The sequence below is a fragment of the Leptopilina heterotoma genome, unplaced genomic scaffold (assembly GCF_015476425.1).
Source record: "Leptopilina heterotoma isolate Lh14 unplaced genomic scaffold, ASM1547642v1 Lhet_31, whole genome shotgun sequence".
Classification (NCBI taxonomy): Eukaryota; Metazoa; Arthropoda; class Insecta; order Hymenoptera; family Figitidae; genus Leptopilina; species Leptopilina heterotoma.
In genome coordinates, this window is record NW_025111011.1 from 1,680,608 (window position 1) to 1,688,661 (window position 8,054).

The 8,054-nt window shown below is 26.0% G+C and overlaps 1 protein-coding gene across 2 annotated transcripts in view; it reads right to left on the reverse strand.

Moving 5' to 3' along the window:
* LOC122504669 (hormone receptor 4) overlaps positions 1 to 5,363 on the reverse strand; it is a 299,547-nt gene extending 294,184 nt beyond the window's left edge. For both annotated transcript variants that reach the window (XM_043615866.1, XM_043615865.1), the window contains exon 1: positions 4,600 to 5,363. The gene's annotated coding sequence lies outside the window, so the exon portion shown is untranslated. The remainder of the gene's footprint in view (positions 1 to 4,599) is intronic.
* Between the last annotated feature and the right edge of the window lie 2,691 nt (positions 5,364 to 8,054).

An 8,054-nucleotide genomic window follows, 5' to 3' on the forward strand; every position in this document is an offset into this window, starting at 1 on the left:
AAATTTGTTATTAAAAAATAGTAGAAAATACTTAGTAAAAAAATAGTAGAAATTAAAAAAAAATTGTAAAAGTATAGTAAAAAATAGTAGAAAATATTTTTAAAAAATAGTAAAAGTATCGTAAAAAATAGTATAGAAAATATTTTTAAAAAATTAGTAAAACTATTTTATTTATTCGTAAAATTATTTTAAAAATTAGTTTCAGTAAAAAATACTTCCTATAGAGAAATATTATCAAAAGAATCCAAAAAAATAGTTGTAGAAAAAATTTTAAAAAAAAATTTGCCCTTAACAATTGAATTAAATCGAAAGACAGTTGAACTGATTAGACATTTATTTCCTCATTGATATTAAAAAGGAGAATAAAGGGGGGGGGGGGGGCGGGTCGAAAAATCTAAATACAATTGCGGGACTAAAATAAATTAATAAAAATATATAAAAAATATTTATAAATTTAATAAACCTAGACTCTAGATTATAGTGAGAAAAGAAAGGGTAAGCGGGGGTGGAGGTGGGGGGAGAGAATGAGAGAATCCGGATCATCTTCGAGTTTCACTTTTAAATTCTTGAGCCGCTCACTCTCTACGTTTATAACACGCTGCGACTAGGTCGTGTCGCCGCGGACCGTTCATGTTACCGTTACCGTGATGCCGTTCATTCCGCCACGGTAACATAGTTTCCTATCTTCCGAACACGTGTGCGATTTTCAAAGTCTACTTCTAATACATATATTATAAATTCTCTCCCTTACCGCGCATATATTTTCATTTTTTTTTCCTCATTTAAATTTATTCACCGATAACACGCGAAACGGAAACAAATTTCCAACATTCATTATTTTTTCGGAATATGAATTTTTTTTCACTCCTGTCAAAAATATTTGAATTTCGCGCCATTATTATATTTAATGTTGATTTCCGACAAATGGCCGAGTAATAAATTAAAATAGAAATAAATTATTTTAAATAAAAAAAAAAAAAAAAAACTCGAAGGAATTTTTGTCCGACGCGCAGAAACTGATTTTTTATTATGTACATTGTAGCGTTTCATAGATGAAAACGATAAACGTTTCATCGTTGATTGTCAATACAATGTGGTCGACGTATGTTATATATATAAAAAAAATGGAATAATCGATAAGAATTTGAGATATTGGAGCAAACTGTTTTTTGCGCGACTGGAGGTTAAGTATCAAACGAGTATATATATTTATAGATAACGTCTGATCGCGCTACATAATTTTTCGCGGATTTGGGAAGAAAAAAGAATATCACTTCAAGTTCACTGTCCTTCGATATTTATATATAAACACATTTATACAAAGAGATAAGATATTTTAACAAAAATTTATTTAATACCAAAAATTAATTCATTCTGTCGAAAAGAAAATTTTCTTCAAATTTTATTCTATAAAAACTTTTTTCTCTCTTAAAATGATTATTAGCTTTGAATTTAATTTAATCTAAATTAATTCATTAATTAAAAAATTAACGATCTAACTAACATCAAATTCAATTTTAAGTTAATAATTAAAATGATTGTTACTTAATTATTATTTCATTAATTTATTTTTCTACTAATATTTTGAAAGAGAAATGAAGAATAGAAGAAAAATTATATAAAGTTATTGAATGCTTTTTATTATTACGTAAAGTTATATAATTATTTCAAGTCACCTTAATTTCTTATTTTCTTTCTAACTTTAGCAAATAGTTATATTTTTCTGTAAATTTTTGAACGTTAAATAATTTAAATTATTTTTAAATTTCGTCGTTCAATTATTCGAAACTTATTGGGAAAAATTATATTAAAATTAAAGTTTTAGAACTATTTTGAGAATAGAAAAATTTATCAAGTTGTAAAATTAAATAATAGCTAAGTTAATTATATAAAACAAGATTTAGAAAATTCTGTATAAAGTTTACTATATAACTAGATTTAAACTTTTTTCATTAAATTCAAGTTTTAAATGACTTCCATTCAAGTTTCAATATTAGATCGAATTAAGTGTGTTAATTTATAATTTACATAATATTAAATATTTTATTGCGTAATATTAATATTAAATTAAATTTGTGACAAATTGTCATTATTTCTCTGTGATTAATTAATTTTCGGCTTTTTATTTTATTTTTATAATAATTTAAACGAGACTTGAAGTAATTATATAACAGTTATATATAATATAATTAATAATTATTAATAAATGTTAATAATAATTATTAATTCTGAAGGAAAAATTTCAAGAGAGAAAAAATAAAATTTTCATTATATTAAGAAAATTTTTTGAAAAAACTATTTCAAAAAAACTAGTAAATAATTTAAAAAACTAAAAAAATACTAAAAAGTTAAAAAAAAAATACTAAAAAAATTTTTAAATTGAAAAATACTACTAGAAAATAAAAAAACTATTTCAATAAATTAAACTTCTGTAAAATTGACAAAATAAGTATAAAATCTATAGCATCTAAAAATTGATTCTCATCATTCATTTTAATGTATATAGACGCCCTGCACGTGGGGTAGGTTATATCTCCTCTCAAAGTTTTTCTCACTCTTTAAGTTCCACACCCACACACATATATATAACACACTCCCTCTCTCTTTCTATCAATACTGTCAAGATTTTTATGTCGTCCATTTTTACTTTTTCAGTAACTATAGTCTAGAAAATACATTGTAGTTCTAATTTCTTATCACTGTCTCGACAAGTCAAGTGGAATGTATACGTGTAAATAACTGTTGACATCAGTGACGTTATAATGTTAAAAAAAAGTAGAGGTGGAATTATTTTTCAACTATAAAATTATTCCAAAGATCTTCCACTCATTTATTTTGTAATGTTTTTTTCAAATAGTAAATTTTTAAAAATCAACCAATTAGTTGATTTAAATGAATATTTTTTTCAGTGAATATAAATGATAATAGTAACAATATAATAATAATAATAGTAATAATAATAATAATAGTAATAAAAATAATAAAAATAGTAATAATATTTAATAATTATTTATTTATTTATTGAAAATAAACGAGACAAACCCTTTCGTACAATAAGCAAGATATATAATATTAATAAAAATAATATAATAATAATAATAATAAAATATTATCATAATTTAAAACCATTGAGGTGAACGATCACTCAAATTATCTAAGACGACCGAATAATGAAATCAAATAAAAATCCCCTTGGGATTTTTATATCAAAACTAAATAAACATCAAAAAATATAAATATATCAAAATAAAAATTTCAATAATTGAAAAATAATTCTTTATAGAATTTACAATAATTTTAATAATTGAAAAAATTAATTCTATACTCTCTAAATATTTCAATTAGTAAAAATGTTTATCAATTTGAATTATAGCATAGTATATAGGCTGAATTATAGTGACTGATTTTTTGGGTTTAAATTAGTAAATTTTATTAATAAATAAAATCATTTCTATGAATTTATTTAGTTTATTTTGTTCATTATATTTATTTATCTTTTATTCCTTTTAATTTACTTAATTTACAAACAAGTAGTAACTAATACTAACTTATTAGTAAAATTTACTAATTCAAAAGCAAAAATTTCGTCACTTATTCAAATTAGCAATTAAATTACTTCCTTCCTCTTCACGATCAGCAAAAAAATTTGCTTCTTCGTGGAGGAAGCATTAAAATTAAAAGAAATATTTATTAATTTTTCTTACAAATCGATTTATTTTGATTTATACTTATATTTATAATTTTGAATTTGATTTGTCATTATGGAATAAGATTCTGAATAATAAATTGATTTTTTTAAAAAATACCAATTTTTCGGCTTCAAGAGGAATATTTGTTAAGTATAAATAGAAAAATAAATAAACATAAAGAATAAAAAAATACAATAATAATTACATTGCCTGAATAATGAATAAATATGTTCCTAAAGTTCTGAACGTTCAAATAAACGACATTTATTTATTTCTTCTTCAAATTAAATTTTTATTGCAATAATTTTGCGCCCCAATCAAGAAAATTAAAATATCAAATTTATGTTTTAAATTTCCATTGCAATCAGTAATTGATTGAAATACTTTTTGGATAAAAATTATTTTCTTCATTTGAACGTTCAAAACTTGTGACCGTAAATTAATAAAAATTAATTTTTCCATAAATTCGAAGAATAAATAAATATTACTTCTTCGATAAATTGGTTAATGAATTAATTAATAAAAATTAGCACTTTCATAGTTGGATTAATAAATTATGTTTTACTATATATTAATATAAATTAATTCCCCGATTAGAAGAAAGTATAAAATTCTCGTCGAGTTTAAAAAGTAATGTTGAATTGAAAATTAAAATTATATGCTCTGTTTGAGATGAGATGAAAGTGAAAAATAGTCTGTACGTTATGGAAGAAAGAAAGAGAGTGCTAGAGAAAAATGTATCTATTGTCATATTCTAGACAGAAGAAAAAAAAATGACTTCTCATCCCTTTTTTATTCTCATATATATATATATCTATATATATGTGTGTGTAGAAGAAAAAAAATATTCTAATTTCCTATTTCTGGAATTTTTTATATATAAATAACTTCTTCATAAATATCACCGCACATTTTAAACATTTACTCAGCCTCGAAGACAATATTATTCTTGATATCAACTCAAATAATCCAGGTTCACTTTTTTTTTTTTTTTTTGTTCACAGCACTGATGCACAAGTGTTATTAAACAAAAAAACACTGTACTCCTTCCTTCATCCCATTAAACTCCATTTTTCCTCTCTTCCTCATTCTCCAGTTGCACTTTAATTTTTGCGTAACTATCAATCACCTTTATATCACAAAATCTCAAATCTACATCATAAAAATCATCTACGATAATAATTTTTTTTCAAAAATTTAAATTCAGTTCCACTATTGACAAAAATTGTCACACCGGCCGGAACATGCGTGTTCGTACATAAATATTGAAGAGGAAAGAAAAGAGATAGAGAGAGTGAGTAAAAAAAAAAATTACAAAGATGGATAAAAAAAAAATTTTTTTTTGTAAAATTAAAGGCAAAGTTTTACAAAGAAAAAAAAAAGCACGTTGTTCAAAGTTGACAGACTACAATTGCAGTGTGTAAACGAACAGGCCCATGGGCCTTCGTCCTTGCACGAAGGAGAGAGGAAGGAAAAAGAAGCCGTTGCGCGCACACGAGGTTGCACGCGAATGAACAACGCGGAACAACGAACAGCAACGGCAACAGCACAGCAGCAGCAGCAGCACCACGGTAAAACCTTAGCGTTCTAACAGCCGGCAACGAGTCGCTGGGGTCAATGACCTCCACAGTGCCGTCGTCGAGCTCTCCTCCGCTGCCAGTTTATCCCCTCCCCCTCTTCTTTCCACTATCGGAGGTAGGCTACCCCCTCTCTCTTTCCCTCAATCCCCACTCTCAATTTCTCTAATAGTATAACTCTCCCCTCAAGTCCTGCTCTGGATCGTTCATTTCGATGCGCAATCGAGGGGTGGAAAATTAACAGGTAGGGGGATGATGAGAGTGGAGGGGGGGAAAAGTTCAACCCTCAAGGCCTTCGTCCTCTCTCTCTCTCTCTCTGACTCACTTACTCTCTTTTTGACTCTCTCTCTCTCTCTCTCCCTCAAGAAAAAATAGAGAAAGGCCGAAGGAGAGAGAGAGAGAGTCCAAAGGAGAAAGAGAGAGAGAGAGAGAGAGAGAGAGAGAGAGAGAGAGAGAGAGAGAGAGAGAGAGAGAGGGAGGCCGAAGGAGAGAGCAATAGAGAGAGAGTGGTGGGGGGAATCTATTCGAAGACGCACACGGCGAGTTCACTGGTACAGTGTACCCTCAATAGTGCAACGCTCTGTCTTCCTGATTCCACCCCCACTCGATAGGTGCACCATATACACCCTCCCCCCACTAGATAGGTGTAGGATATCCACCCCCTCCCCTCCACTCGATAGGTGAAAAGGAGGATATTCTCAATGTGGAATGAGAGGGGGAATTGGCAAGATTAGGGAATTTTGAGAGATGGGAGGAGAGCCTCTAAATGGGCAAGGTGGGTGGGGTGTGAAAGGGGAATTTAAAGGGTCAGTAATGACCTATCCGATAAGTTATGGAAGGCAAGCCATGGTCCACGGTCGGAATCTTGGTCTTCCCGTGCCCTTGTAACATGAGTGAGTGAGAGAGAGAGAGAGAAAGACAGAGAGGGAGGGGGAAAGATCGAACGTGGAGAAATGCTACTCTCTCTCTATCACCACTTGAAAATCAATATATTTTCAAAATTTGGCGAAAATTTTTTATTCAAAGTAAAAAATAATTGTAAACCAAGGAGAAAGTGTGTAAAATTATTGACATTAACGCAGAGGGTTGATACGCTTTTGCTCATTTCAAATTCCCTGACTTTTCCATGTTAAAAAACGGGATTTTTTGACAACAAAAATTCAATTTTGTTTTTCCCTGACTTTCCCTTCAACTCCAGACAAAATTCTTTTTTCTCCTTGACTTAAAAAATATTCTCATTCTGTTTAAAAATTATTACTCAGAAAAATGTTCTATTGCTTCTTTTTTAAATAAATATTTAATCATTATTATACCATAAGAATTAAGATTTTCAAAACATTCAAATTCAAACCTTTTTTAAATTGAACAATTTTAAAAAAAAATTGTTATAAAACATGGAGATATCGATCACTCCGAGTCTTCGACTTCGGAACAATCGATATATTCATATTTTATAATAATTAAAAATGGCCAAATTATAAAATAATTATTTTATATTATAAGAATATTGTTACTGTAACTTATTCAAAATTACTTTCATCACTTCAATTCAATTATTTTGTTTTCCAGAATTTTTAACTAGAATTCTTCTTTAAATTAATTATTTTGAATAATTTTTAAAAAATTTTTTTGTAAATTTTCAAATCCTTTTGTTTACAATTTAATTTTACGAAATTTCATTGATTATTCGGATATTTTTCAATTAAATATATTAGAAAATAAAAACTTCAAAAAATTTTGATTAAACTTTTTTTAAAAAAAATTAAATCTACACAATTTTCATAGTTAAAATTATGAAAAATCCAAACTTTCAAAGATTATAATTTAAAACCTTTTAAAAATTCAATAATTTCTAAAAATTAACGTTATAATATTTTCATTTTAAAATTTTAATAAGTAAAAATGTTTACTAATTGGAATTAGTGACTGACTTTTTGATTTTGAATTAGTAAATTTTACTATTAAATTATTAGAAACGACTATTTATTGGTAAAATCTGCTAATTCAAAAGCATAAAGTCAGTCACTAATTCAAATTCAGAAAGTTTAATATTCAATTATTATCCAAAATTTTAACTAAAATGCATATTTAAATCAATTTTTAATAGAAAATTCTTCACGAGAATTCAATTATTTAAATACAAAAATAAATAATTTATTGAATAATTAAATGTGTCTTAAAATTTAACTCTCATAAAGAATTTTATCAACAAATTTTTAAATAATTAAAATTTTTTTGACGAATTTTAAGAAAATTTTTAAGAACAGTTTCATTTTTGGAGAAATTAGATTAAAATTGTATTAAAAATAATTAAATCTCTGTAAAAAAAATTTGATTTAATTAGAGTTTTATTAAATTTTTTTAAAAATAATTTAGCTTTTGCGAAAATTATGTTACTTAATATGAAAATAATTGAATTCTTGACAAGAATTTTATTACAGCTTTTGAAAATAATTAAATTCTTGGAATAATTTTATTAAAATTTTTGAGAAGAATTGATTTATTTTGAAGAATTTCATTACGAACTTAAAAAAAATTAAAATATTTCAACAAATTTAATTAAAATTGTGATGACAATAAATTTAAATCGTATAAAGAATTTTATCAAAGTTTTTGAAAATTATTGAATTCTCTCGAAAAATTTCATTAAAATTTTTTTAAAATATTTGAATCTTGTTCAGAAAGTTTATTAAAATTGTACTGAAAATAATTGAATTCTTGAAAAGAATTTTATCAACAAATTTTTAAATAATTCAAATTCTTTTGACGAATTTTAAGAAAATTTTTA